The sequence below is a fragment of the Pseudophryne corroboree genome, chromosome 6 (assembly GCF_028390025.1).
Source record: "Pseudophryne corroboree isolate aPseCor3 chromosome 6, aPseCor3.hap2, whole genome shotgun sequence".
Lineage (NCBI taxonomy): Eukaryota > Metazoa > Chordata > Amphibia > Anura > Myobatrachidae > Pseudophryne > Pseudophryne corroboree.
In genome coordinates this window covers 236652378-236667074 of record NC_086449.1, presented here as the reverse complement: position 1 = coordinate 236667074, position 14697 = coordinate 236652378, and positions in this window count along the sequence as shown.

Below are 14697 nucleotides of genomic sequence, written 5' to 3'. Positions count from 1 at the left end.
CATGTCACGTCATATTGTGTAATACAGCATGCTTTATATTATCTTCTCAATAGATTCATGTGCATACAGCATCAATGTTATACTATGTTATCCTTTTATTGTACTACACATATCTCTTGCTAAAATAGAAAAATATTCAAGGTCCACATATACAGAACCCAAGAAAAATATAAACTATATATGCATACAGTATATATATATATATATATATATATATATATATATATATATGTATGTCTTCCGTATATTCGGCCCTCACCATTCCAAGGAAAAGACAATGGGCTGGGTGCCTTTCTGTATGTAAGAGAAAGTAAGCAGGGGATCGGCGGCACTCACATTAATTGAGTATGAAGACAAGAAGAGGCAAACAACCTTTTTCTCAACGTTTCAACTTCATATAGAAATTTTCGTCAGGAGTTCATTGAACTCCTGACGAAAATTTCTAAATGAAGTTGAAACGTTGAGAAAAAAGGTTGTTTGCCTCTTCTTGTCATCATACTCAATTACTGTGAGTGCCACCGATCCCCTACTTCCCTTACATATATATATATATATATATATATATATTAGTAGAGAGCACTCACCAGTCTTCAGATGTGTAATTTCATCAAAGTTTAATTACCACATCAAAAGTAGAATAATTTCTGTCGACGTTTTGGTCCTCAGAGGGACCTTTGTCAAGACCACCAGAAACAGACAGGAGAGATGCATTTCTCCATGTGGTATTAAACTTTGGTGAACTTACATACCTGAAGACTGGGTAATGCTCTCTACTATTATATATAGAAAGAGACTTCCATGCAGTTGGACGCTCCTGGGTTATAAGCACCACAGCAATTAACCACACTGAATTATGTGAGTGAGGCTTCAAATGCATGATATATACATTTATTTAAAAAAAAAATGAAAAAGTAATAAAAATATAAGAAATATGTATATATATATATATACTGAAATGTCACAGCATGCTGAAAATGCCACAGAAGAAGGGTTGCCTTCGTAACAGCCTGTATCCAATTTGGGGACTGTCACCTATCAGCTCACACCCATAAGGGTGAGGAGACAGCTAACATCACACCCCGTAAATTTGGGCAGGTTCATATATTACTGTTCTTTACATAAATCTATGGAAATTTGCTGTACTGTACTTTATGAGAAGATTTTAAACACCTCTGCTTATGTACCAAGAATACATTATTCAGGTATTTGACTTGATGACTTGCTGTCATTGTCTTGCTGTGAAGAATTGAGTAACTATTAAGCAAAAGGGTATTTTTAATTAAGGAATTGTTCCTCTATCTATAAGTTATTAGCGCACCTGAGGTAAATCTCAACTCACATTTCTAATTGAAGTCCCCACTACCAAGGGACTACCTGTGTGGTGGTGCTGAAACCATATGTTAGCGGGGTAAAAAAAAGGATTTTATATATATATATATATATATATATATATATATATATATATTATTTATTTATTACCAGTTATTTATATAGCGCACACATATTCCGCAGCGCTTTACAGAGAATTAGCCATTCACATCGGTCCCTGCCCAGTGGAGCTTACAATCTATATTCCCGACCACGTGCACACGCACACACATTCACCCTAGGGTTAATTTTTGTTGGGAGCCAATTAACCTGCCAGTATATTTTTGGATTGTGGGAGGAAACCGGAGAACCCGGAGGAAACCCACGCAAGTACGGGGAGAATATACAAACTCCACACAGTTAGGGCCATGGTGGGAATCGAACCCATGACCTCAGTGCTGTGAGGCAGTAATGCTAACCATTACACCATCCGTACTATATGTAGTCAAAGAAATGGCGTCACTCCAGGTCTTTAAAGTGTAAAATCTTCAATAGGTGAAATCAAACAAACATCAAATGATGTTTGTTTGATTTCACCTATTGAAGATTTTACACTTTAAAGACCTTTAGTGACGCCATTTCTTTGACTACTTATTTACACTTATATTGGAGGGCACCCAGACAACTGTACTGCATAGGGACCAAGAGTGCCAGGTACCACTGTCGCTATATATATATATACTTTTTTTCTGAAATGTCACAGCATGCTGAAAATGCCACAGAAGATATGTTTGTAGATGTGGTTGTCCTTGCAGGAAGATTAAGTAGATATGCAGAATGTGAGGTAATAGTCTAAGTTTTTGCCTAAAGCATGTACTAAATATTATAGCCACCATAATTAGCTTGACCATGAATCTGGTTGACATACAGTATACCTGAGTGAAATGAATGATTAGAGATGATATTAGTATAATAGATAGTAAAATCAATGTTATAAAACAGGTCAGAATGTTCTATTCCACCAAGGTCAATGGTTGTATTATTATAACAGTCACTCTATGTGTCCCCAAGGCTTTGAGACACAACTCTGTCTCTTAAAGTGGATTTATTGTAACTACCAAATCTGTAGAGCGCTTGGAATATCTCACTCATCCATAATATTCCTGGAAACATCTGATTTAACATTTTCCCATGAAACAAATATACTTTGTGTTTCCAAAGCTTATGGCAATTTCAGAATGATTATAATTTATGTCATGTTGAGTGGGTTTTCTCCACAGTGCCTGGCTATTGACTAAATGATTATTTGGATTTTATAGACCATACCATTACACGCATGCTAGGAAACTTGTTTGAGTAATGTGGTTTAATTGACTCACATTAAAAGAAGAGAGAAATTACTATTTTTCTTGATGCATAACTGTACATAATTTTTACCCTACTCAGTGGAATATTATATAACCCACTAATTATTAAGAAACAATGCCAACCTAAAAAAATCTCTAAATGCTATAATTATTTTAGAGACATAAAATATACACAAATAGTTATTTGATTTCTTCTTTTCCCTCTTCTGTTTTTAAACCAAAAATCTAGTAGGATTATACTATTATGAATAAATGGTTGGTGCGGTTCCATTTTCTGAGGTCAGTAGATTACTGTATGTTGTAAAATTTGCTTTGTCTCGCTACTTTGTCTAAAATCCACACACTCTAACAGACTTAGATGACATTTACTGAGTTGGCTTTGGAGATTTGCTTGAAAACATAGAAACAGATTTCTTATGTGTTCAAGAAAACCCTTGAGTCTGCAGAAAGGAAATTTGCCCATTTCCAGTTATTGGTGTTTGTTTTACAGTCTGGACACCAAGGTGGGGATTTGGCAGATCAGTGTGGATCTATTTTTGTAAAGTAACAAAGAGTTGAAGTTGGAAGATTTATCCAAGTTTCCAGCTTTTCCATGTACAGTAATATTTCCCCTAATTTATATTATTGGCAGTGGTTTAATTTTTTTTTACATGGCAGTTTTTATGCTATGGTCTTGTAGCATTTACTGTATATTTTTGGAATGGATAGCAAGGAAGATAACTATATGTACTACCTTAATAATACACTTTACAAATCTGTCAATTAAGGCTGGCCAATCTCGATTTAAGGGGAGTGTATGTGAGTTGTCAAGTTTGCCCTCACACATATCAAGTTTGTAGGTATATTAGGGTTTACCATGGTGAGCTTGTGTCATGCACACAAAAGACATATCCCTAGTCACAAGAAAAAATAAAACCCAAATGCTGGAAAAATAAATATAAATATTAAAATAAAAGTATTATTAATATTATTGTTACTATTATATTATTATTAGTAGTAGTAGTAGTAGTAGTAATAATAATAATAATAATAATAATAATAAAAAATACAATTAATACTTAAAAGTCTAAAGTATATAAAGTCTCAAATATACAAAATTAAATGTGGAAATTCATATAATATACAGTATATATATATATAAATGTGCAGGGCCGTTGTAAGCTCAACAGGCCTTGTGTACTCGGGGAGGACCAAATCCCAGAGGTATTGCCATTACCATTAAAAAATACATAAAAAAAACTATGCACAGCATCTCAAAGTGGCACTATATGCTGCAAAGGGGGACATCTGTCCCACCTTCCACAGCTGGTCTTGGCCCCTCTAACAGGCCAGGACCCAGATAATCAGTACCCCGTCTGGGTGCCTCTGACAATGTGGGTAAAATAGCTGAGCAATAACTATGGTAATAATAACTGTGCACAGTAGCTTTGTGTCTGTGTATATGTTGCAATAAAGAGTAGTACTATAATTTGCATAAAGCGAACATAGAGCAAATGTAATGCAGCAACTGAACAAATTATTATTATTATATTTTCTTATAACGCGCCACAAATGTTTCTAGGGGTTGGCAGCCGTTGGAAGAGATGAATGATTATGAGCGAAAGGATATGCTGGTGTAGACAGTCACTGAGAAAGAAAGACTTGTAATTGAAGTGCGAGAGAAGAGGGCTGTGAGAGTAAGCTGGAAGAGGGCCCTTCTCCAAAGAGCTAACAATCTAGGTTATGCGGAAGGGCACGCTTTGTTGAACAGGTGGAGTGTCAGTGCTCATTTGAACCTTTGCAAGGTTGGGGAGAGTCTAATAGAGTGAGGCAGCTCATTCCAGTGAAGGGGGCATTAGATGCAGTGATCAACGTAGAAGAGAGGCGACGGTTATAGCTGTGCATAAAGCATAAATGTCTTTGTATATACAGTACTGTAGACAAGTCCTTAGGATTGAGGATCATTATTCGCACCAGGATGAAACATGATCCATCAAGGATTCCTTGTCACTTGACAAAGGTGATTCCATCTCTCCAGTGGGACATGGTCCAATGATGGACAAAGTGCTGCAGTGCTCCAATCACCTACCAAATTAACGAGTGGAGCAGAGCTAAGATGTCCAGAGATGTATAGCAGTTTAGTAATATTACAAATAATAATTCCTTAATGCAGTTAAAAACAAGATAGAATTTTATTCAGTGATGTGTTTCATTGTATTAAGAGACCATTTTGATAAAAGAACATGCTGAAATGCATTGATGTTGTTGGTCACGACTCCACACCATGGGATTACCAGCCAAATCTGCAGATATTCCGCGGATTGGGATGATAACTGTATAATGTATGACTATCATAAGGGTGATTTATATGTTCCTACTCAAGGGGATGCGGTCAAGATCCCACCGGACGGAATCCTGGCGGTCGGAATACCAACACCGGAATCCTGTCCAGCACAATCCCGACATATTCTACCTCTGTGGGTGTCCACAACACCCATAGAGGGAGAATAAATTAGTGTGCCAAGCGTAGCGAGGCACCGTGCCCACAAAGGGCTGTGTTGTGCTCGGCCCCCCTGTCGGGATTGTGCCGGTTGTGATTCCGGTGTCGGGATTCCGACCGCCAGGATCCCGTCCGGCGGGATTTCGTACTGATCCCTACTCAAGAGACTATAAATGTGAGCAAGTATTCAATGCTATATACTCTGATGTTTTTATTATGTGTGGTAGAAAGAAGCTAGCTGGCGATAGTGGACCACTGATTCATTGTGGAAATGGGATCAGTAGGATTCACCGACGGTCGGGATGCCGGCAGTCAGTAAACCGACAATGACATCCCGATCGTCAGTATGCCGGCATCGGGGCGAGCGTAAAGATTCACCTTGTGGGCTCACCTGCTCACCACTCAGTGACTTGCTGCCCTCGTCACAGGTTCTATTCCCACTCTATGGGTGTCGTGGACAAACACGAGTGGGAATAGTCCATTAGCTGTGATTCCAGCTGTCGGCATTGTCAGCGGTCGGGATCCCGACATCAGTATCCCGACTGCCAGCAACTCAAGTGCATAACATGGGAATGGAGGGATTAAACCGCACAAGTTGTATAAGGGGGTGTGCCCACACCTTAGGACTGCCCTGTGGATGCAGGTCAGGTGGGCTGTAGTAGATAAGCAGGTCAGTGAGCCTGAAGCCTAATGAGCATAGAGACCAGTGAAGCCAGTGTCCATACCTGCAGGAGGCAGGAAGGACCTCGAATTTGAGTAATGCTAGTGGCTTATTACTCTGGGTAATATTGGCCAAGTCAGTTTTGGTAGACACCACTGTATTTCACAAGTCCCCTAAAAGATTCACTATCACCTGTCCTGTAGTTACAGAGGCACACAGTGAACTAGAGGCATCCTGAGAAGTTGAGCTGTCCACTGTCTAAAGAATTTGCGGCACTAGCTCTGCTACTAGTTATCCATGTTGTGTCAGAAGTACTTGTCAGCTATGGGAACATTTTTTTCTTTTCAGAAAATTTTAAATTATTTCACTCAGTAAACAAACAGAATGAAGTACATTTTGCTTTATTACATAGTAAATGGATGACTGTTTTTCTCCACCTAAACAAGCTAGACTTTTCAATCAGACCACACATGTTCACCAGCTGCATCAAGACTTGGATTAGATTAAGTAGCTGCCCTCCAATATGCAGGTAACCAGATCAATGGGTGATCTTTATCTAAAATCATCTCTAATTAAGCCATACCACCTTGAGATGAAGACTATTTTGAAAGGTGGATATTAGCCATTAGCTATGTGTTCTACTCCAGGATAGAGGTGCTCAGATGTGTCTGACTCAGAGTCAGTACTATATGAGCATTCCACCCTGGATGGCGCACTTCACTGGGGAAGTGGGTGAGATCAGTGAGGCTGGTCTACTTTCCAAGGATAATGAGAGAGCTCCCAAAAATACTCCAAGACATCCCAGGGGAATAGGCAAGTATAATATGCATGTACTAGCTCTTATTCACCATCATATTGCATAGCCTCATCCCCTATGTGCCTCTCCAGTCCATCCTTCATGCTTCCTACAACCACACCCCCAGGTGTCTCTCCAGTCTCATGCCCCCCTGTGTCTCTCTCTCTCCAGCACCATGTCTGCTCAGCCACATGACACCCCTCCATGGGAAGTGTTGCAGGTGCTGGAACATGGGGGGATGCCAGCTCCATGCACTAAAAGGTGTCATCAAAGCCGCCTACCCACCCGCTGGACCTCACTGCTGCCATGCACTGCCCGCCGGACCTCAAAGCAAGTGGCCCACCCTCCCTATCGTCAGATTTGGGTGAGTTATCTGGGCTGGTCAGGGCAGAGGGGCGGTGGGAAAAGCAGCCAATCCCGGGTATCCCGGGATTGATCATTTTTCAATCCCGATTCCAATGGTTTGAAAAAATGGCTCGGGATTGGCCACCCTAGTCCCTACTCTTCCATCTCTTTCCACCATTTTTTTTTATCTGTCTACCCTTCTCTCTTTCTTCTCTATACCTATCCTTTCTTCCATCCCTCTATCTCTGTCATCTGTATCCTAGTCTCCCCCTCAGTTTTTCATCTGAGTGTGCCCCCTTTTCTTTTATCTCTATCCCCCTCTTCTCCCACATCTCTCTGTCCCCAACCCCAGTTGAGAAATCATATGGAGGCCACAAGTGTGTGTTTGTATGCATTTGTGGGGGGAGAGTATCTCAGCCAATGAGAGCTGTGAGGGTATGGATGGGATGGAGCCTCCTTGCAGCTCTCTACTGCACAGTTGCTAGAAATATGCCTTGCAGCATTACTTAATAGATATTCTACAGGATTTGTAATGCCTACCATGTTTTGTGCTCATTTCTATTTATTTTAATTGATCGTGACTGCATCCTGAAAAAATAAACCTGTAAGATAACGTTGCCCTTTCCCAAAAACACTGTATAGGGACAATACTGAATTCCTATAAACTAAATAAATATTTCTAACATTCTCTTTACCACTCCCCTGCCACAAGTTACCCTGTTAGGGGGGAAGAGCTTCTATGGCTGAGCAGATGGGAGGCATTCATTTTGCCATGTGTCGGATTCACAGCTGTCAGGATATTGACGCCAGAATCAGGACACCCAGTGAAATAACAGCTACTGTAGGTAACTATACTTTACAGGACTGCACAGTGTAGATTAACTGATGCACACTCTGGGGCAGGGCATTTTGGACTCAGCTTTTGATGTGTGTCAGTGACACAGTCCTTACAGTGTTGGAAGAGTTGTAGCTGACTGTAATGGAAAGTGGAGATTTGACTTTGCACTTTTACAGCGGTGCAGAGAAATGTCAGGCTAACACTAAATCCTTTGAAATTTTAAGGATTAGTAATCCTTTTATAGCCTATGAGTTTCCCTCAGTTTTGTATGTTTTTTAATCTTTTTTTTTCAATGTATTACTACTTTCCATGTGAAATCAATGTCCTGAATCATCCCCCCCCCCCAATGTCTCTTGAATGGCTGCTACATTGCAATGTCTTAAGCTTATCTTAACCATAATCTGGCTGCTGTAAGTGTTGCTTACTAAGAAAGAGTACAGTAAATGTTCAGTAACTCATAGCAATCACTAAACATAGCTAATAAGCTTTCATCTTTCTTGTTCAAGTTTGACAATAAAATCAAATGTCTGATTGGTTGGTTTCCGCATATGGGCCCTCATTCCGAGTTGATCGGTCGCAAGGCGAATTTAGCAGAGGTACACACGCTAAGCCTACGCCTACTGGGAGTGTATCTTAGCTTCTTAAAATTGCGACCGATGTAATCGCAATATTGCGATTACAAACTACTTTGCAGTTTCTGAGTAACTTCAACCTTACTCTGCCTGTGCGATCAGTTCAGTGCTTGTCGTTCCTGGTTTGACGTCACAAACACACCCAGCGTTCGCTCAGACACTCCCCCGTTTCTCCAGCCACTCCTGCGTTTTTTCCGGAAACGGTAGCGTTTTCAACCACACGCCCATAAAACGCCGTGTTTCCGCCCAGTAACACCCATTTCCTGTCAATCACATTACGATCGCCGGAGCGATGAAAAAGCCGTGAGTAAAAATACTATCTTCATTGTTAAATTACTTGGCGCAGTCGCAGTGCGAATATTGCGCATGCGTACTAAGCGGATTTTCATTGCGATGCGATGAAAAATACCGAGCGAACGACTCGGAATGAGGGCCATGATTGCTTCCTCTTTGGACTCAGCAGCACTATGGTAAAATATGCTAATGCCGCAGGAGGTGTCTGAGCGAAAAAGACGCTTCCTGCTGCATCGCAAATCTGAGTGCTGCATCTGAAGAGCTTACTCAGCCTAGGCTTGCTCAGAATGGCCGCCGCAACTGCTCTGCTGGTGACAGGAAATCTGCGTTGGAAGATGCAGATTCTGGCATTGGCATACTTTCACAACGGGGACGACACGCCACCCGCAAACACTCACAGCCTGTCAGTCAGGCTGCAGCGTCCAGGGCACTGCAACTGGGAATGAAGTGGCCTCGCATCACATGCACACTGCGGCCCATGGTATATGTACAGTCCTCAAAACAATGGTCATTTGCAACCGGTACTGCGTTGAACAGTGAATCAGGCCCATAATCATCTAGTTAGTAAATAACAAAGCTCTATTGACTTACAGATAGAGTTCAAAGTTGCTAACTTTAATTCTCCAACCCTCTCACCTACTCCATAGAAAAGTACAGATAAGGCCTAGGACTGTCCTGTTCTACGGCTAATAGCTAAACAGTATACTCTCTCTAGCAGAGTCATCTGTCAGTCTGGACGCTAGTATCATCACTTGAAAAGCTGTTATGCCTCTCAGTTTCAACCATATGAAGTCAATTTCGTGACATGACCTTTAGGGAGGACACACTACACACTATACATGGTCTTTTAATAAAAGAGAAGATGCTGCAAAGGCAAGTGCTAAATGTAGCCTATCTCTTAGTGTATGGATTCTTAGAAAGGAATTCAATTGCCAGTGAATCCTATTACCATCCGAATCTATGCGGCACCCTGCACACTTTACAGCAGTGGGAACTTGAACAAAAGTGTTTGCTGTCCCATGAGGTAGCAAGCACTTTTGTGCAACTCATTGTGTGAGATGGGGTGCCATTGCCTGTATTTAAAGACAATTTGCCCCCTTCGCCGGCAACTGAATTCCCCCTTAGTGGCTAAGTGTGCTGGGTCATATTATGCTCAACACCAGAGTTAAGAGCAGGAACTCCTCAAATTCAAGTTTGATGCTATCATGTTTGCAACTGAATGGAGCTTGTGAACATTGACAATGCTGATTGGCTGTTGGATAAGATGAAGGCTCTCCTTGTCAATCTTTGCACACGACTGCACTGCCACACTCAAAAAACTATATTGTTTCCAAGTCTAAAGCCTGTTATTAGCAGAAACATTAACTCATCAAATCCATCTTTGGTATGCAATATAACTAATCATTTTTTTTTCTTGAAGCATAAAAATATTCTTGTTGGCTGAAGAGTATTCTACTATAGTCTTACTGTGCACTTTGGCAAGAGGATCGCACTACTTTGCAGACTTGTTCCTCAAGGATTCATGCCTAATCCCAACATGGCTATCAAGATCACTACCGAGCATGTGTTGCAGCCATTTTAAGACTGTGTGAGGCTGTACAGTGTGCCATGATGAGACACAGATGTCTTCTGCTTAGCTTCTATGAGAGACTTAATACCTGCATATGATGCTGTTCGAGCATCCCTGAACCACTACACATTGAAGTATACACTGACCTGCTGGTGAAGTAATTTATATGAAACCCCACTACATTCAAGCTATGCTCCATCTCCAGTGTACATGTAATAGTAAATACAGCTGTACCTGCTATCTTTCAATAATAAACCAACACCACTGGTTAAGTAACTGGCCTGTTCACACAGTAGTTTGAGTTATCCGCTGGTGTGTGCCTGTATATCTGTGCATTTTCAGCACCCGCACACACATAATTTCCCACAGATTATGTGCCCAGGCACACAAGTGCCAAGCTCTGGAGCAGCATACATGCGTAGTGTAGACTGCCATAGAACTCAGAGTGAAGACAGCACAGAGTGTTTCCACTGCAGTGTGTCAGCACAGGAGCTAGAACCTATTGCTAGAAACCTGTCTGAAGATATTGAGCCCACACCACATCAACCACAACCAACCTCCTTACTATCTGCTGTTTGGCCACAGACAACAAGACAACATCTAGATAATTACTGTAAGATAAAACACATTCATGTCGGGTCCAGTATGTAATACCGGTGGTCGGAGTCCCCTTGCAGGCTTGCTGTGCTTGCCATTCTTTAGGCCCGGTGGCGAGCTACACTATTATATTCCCCTCCGGTTGGTGGCGTGGACTACCACCTGAGTGGGAACTTGGGGCTTTGGTCGGTGGCATTTTGCTGGCTGTCGGTATTCCGCCGTCAGTCTCCTGAATGGCGAGATCCTTATAGCCGGTAAATTAACTGCATCCCCTTATCACAATTCACAATACAAAACAATAGCAACCTAGTAATCCTAAACAACACAATGGGGTATATTTACTAGGGTCCCGATTTTGACCGAGATGCCGTTTTTTCATCAAAGTGTCATCTCGGTCATTTACTAAGCAATAATCACGGCAGTGATGAGGGCATTCGTAATATTTTGGAAGTCCTAGGAAAAAAATCACGAATCAATACACCATCGGTCAAATACGCCTGCAATTTGCTAGAAATCGGGAATTTACTAAAAAGTGCAAAACACAAACACTGCCGACAATAGCCAAACACTGCCGTGATAAAATACAAATCGTGAAAAAGTGCTAAAAAAAACCAGACCTGCTTTTTTATCCCGTGTTTGTATAGGCATGCACGGATCCATGAGATCCGTGCATGTTTTTCAGTGGGAAGGGGGGGGAAATGTTCTAAATTTTCGGAAAAAAAATTGCGTGGGGTCCCCCCTCCTAAGGCAAACCAGCCTCGGGCTCTTTGAGCCGATCCTGGTTGCAGAAATATGCGCTCCATTGTAACCAATGGTGGGAACTTTCTGCTCAGCGGTGAGGTCACTTTCGGTCAACCGCTGAGCAGAAAGTTCCCACCATTGGTTACAATGGAGCGCATAGGCGCTACATTGTAACACTGCCGTGTGCTGCCTGTCAGTCAGTACAGGAGCACACAGCTGATCAGGAGGGTGCTACAACGTGGCGCTCCCTGATTGGCTGAAGAAACCCACTTAGACAGAAGTCAGAGTGGGTTTCTGGCATTCGGGGAAAGGGGTCCCATGTGAAAACATGGGGCCCCTTTCAGTTCGTGGTCGGGACTCCGTTTTTTTATTTTCTCAAGTACGTGGATTACAAATGGATTTGAAGAGGACCGATCTACACTGGATTTTGTGAGTATAATTTTTTCAACAGGTACCCCATGGATTCTACTGGACAAGAGGACCGACCTGCGTGTGAACATAAGGTAAGTATGTGTATATGTTTGTGTGGATGGATGTATTAAAACTTTACTTTCAAGGTGTGTGTGTGTCTTGTCATTTTTGGGGTATTTTTTTAGTAGTAGTTCTACAGGTACCAGCGGCCAAGTTTTTCCGCTGCATGCTGGTACTTGTGGTTCTCCAAGTACCAGCTTGCGGGGGAGGCTTGCTGGGACTTGTAGTACTGCTACTAAAAACAATATTCATAACTATCAACAAAGGCTATCAGCCCCCCATCCGCAGCCCATTGGATGGGGGGGATAGCCTCGGGCTTCACCCCTGGCCCTTGGGTGGCTGGGGGGGGGGTGACCCCTTGATTGAAGGGGTTCCCACTCCCCCAGGGTACCCCGGCCAGGGGTGACTAGTTGGATATTTGATGCCACGGCCGCAGGGCACGGTATAAAAGTGACCCCCGGCTGTGGCATTATCTGTCCAGCTAGTGGAGCCCGGTGCTGGTTTTAAAAATACGGGGGACCCCTACGCTTTTTGTCCCCCGTATTTTTGGAACCAGGACCAGGTGCAGAGCCCGATGCTGGTTGCTTAAATATGGGGGAACCCCTGTCCATTTTTTTCCCATATTTCTGCAACCAGGATCGGCTCAAAGAGTCCGAGGCTGGTTTGCCTTAGGAGGGGGGACCCCACGCAATTTTTTTTTAACATTTAAACTTTATTTTTTTTTTAAACAAAGTGCACAAAGGAGCCCAGCACGGATCTCTCAGATCCGGCCGAGATTCATTGTATTAAAGTCGGCAGTGTTTTACAAGTCACTCACGTAAAACACTGCCTAAAAAAACGAATGACATCGACATCGGAAAACCCGAAAATGCAGAATACGGCAGTTTAGTAAATTAGTCGTAATCAATTCAAAAAGTTGCATATTTACACTTTCGATGTCATTCGTGATTGAACTTTGACCTCAAACGGGAAAACACGAATCTTAGTAAATTTACCCCAATGTGAGACATCAAGTATATCCTCCAGGAGATGTGAAGCTATATAATGTAGTTTGACATAATGTCTTAAACCATCCTCAATCAACTAGATCCCATGAATCAAGGGATTATTCCATCATCTGTTATGTATGCATGTCTGTGCCAAGAGCATACCAATTCTACTTAATACACATATTTTGTAAATTCTCAATTTTGTTCCCAAACTTTATTCTGGTTAGTTTTTTAACTTCTGGATGTTTCGTGTAAACAAGAGTGATTAGCATTTGCACCAATGGTTGTGTTTTCTCTTTAAGATGAGTCACTGTGTGACTATGACAAATTTTTCTCCAACCTGTGCTGTAAGTAGAAAACAAAGGGGGTAATTCCAAGTCAGTGGCGCACCCAGGGGGGGTTTCCGAGTACCCAGAAACCCCCCTCCACTAAAAAAAAAAAAAAAAATTTTTTTTTTTTTTTTTAGCTGCATGAGTATTATTAATGACTGTCTAGCGTCCTCTGCAGCCTGCTGTCTTCCTGGTGGCACTTGCAAGTGCAATAAAAGTTTACTTTATTTTAATTATAGTACATATATATCCATGTGCCTACATATATACACATGTATATACATACATACATACATACATATAAACACACACACACACACACACACACACACACACACACACACACATGATATATATATATATATATATATACATGTGTATATATATATGTGTACTGTATGTGTGTGTGTATATATATATATATATATATATATGTATGCATGTTTAATATGCTATGTATATGTGTATATGGGTTCACTACGATCTCCCGGTGGCTGGCCTCCCGGCGACCAGCATACCGGCGCCGGGAGGCCGGCCGCCGGCTTACCAACAGTGTGGCGAGCGCAAATGAGCCCCTTGCGGGCTCGCTGCGCTCGCCATGCTACGCGCACCACACTATTCTATTCTCCCTCCAGGGGGGTCGTGGACCCCCACGAGGGAGAATAAGTGTCGGTATGCCGGCGGTCAGGCTCCCGGCGCCGGTATGCTGGTCGCCGGGAGCCCGACCGCCGGCATACTGAAGACCACCCGTGTATATGTATGTGTGTGTGTATGTGTATATATATATGTGTGTGTAGATAGATATATATATATATATATATATATATATGTGTGTAGATATATATATATATATATATATATATATACACACACACACACACACACACACACACAAACACACTAGTTTTACGGACCCAGCATATACTGGGTCACCTCAGTCCCCACCCCCGTGATTGGCTCCGCCCAGTTCTGGAAACCCCCCCATGCAAATCCTGCGTTTGCCACTGCAAGTTGATCGCAGCAGGAAATTTTTTAGCAGTTGGGCAAAACCATGTGCACTGCGGGGGGGGGGGGGGGGGGCAGATATAACATTTGCAGAGAGAGTTAGATTTGGGTGGGTTATTTTGTTTCTGTGCAGGGTCAATACTGGCTGCTTTATTTTTACACTGCAAATTAGATTACAGATTGAACACACCACACCCAAATCTAACTCTCTCTGCACATGTTATATCTGCCTCCCCTGCAGTGCACATGGTTTGCCCAATTGCTAACAGAATTCC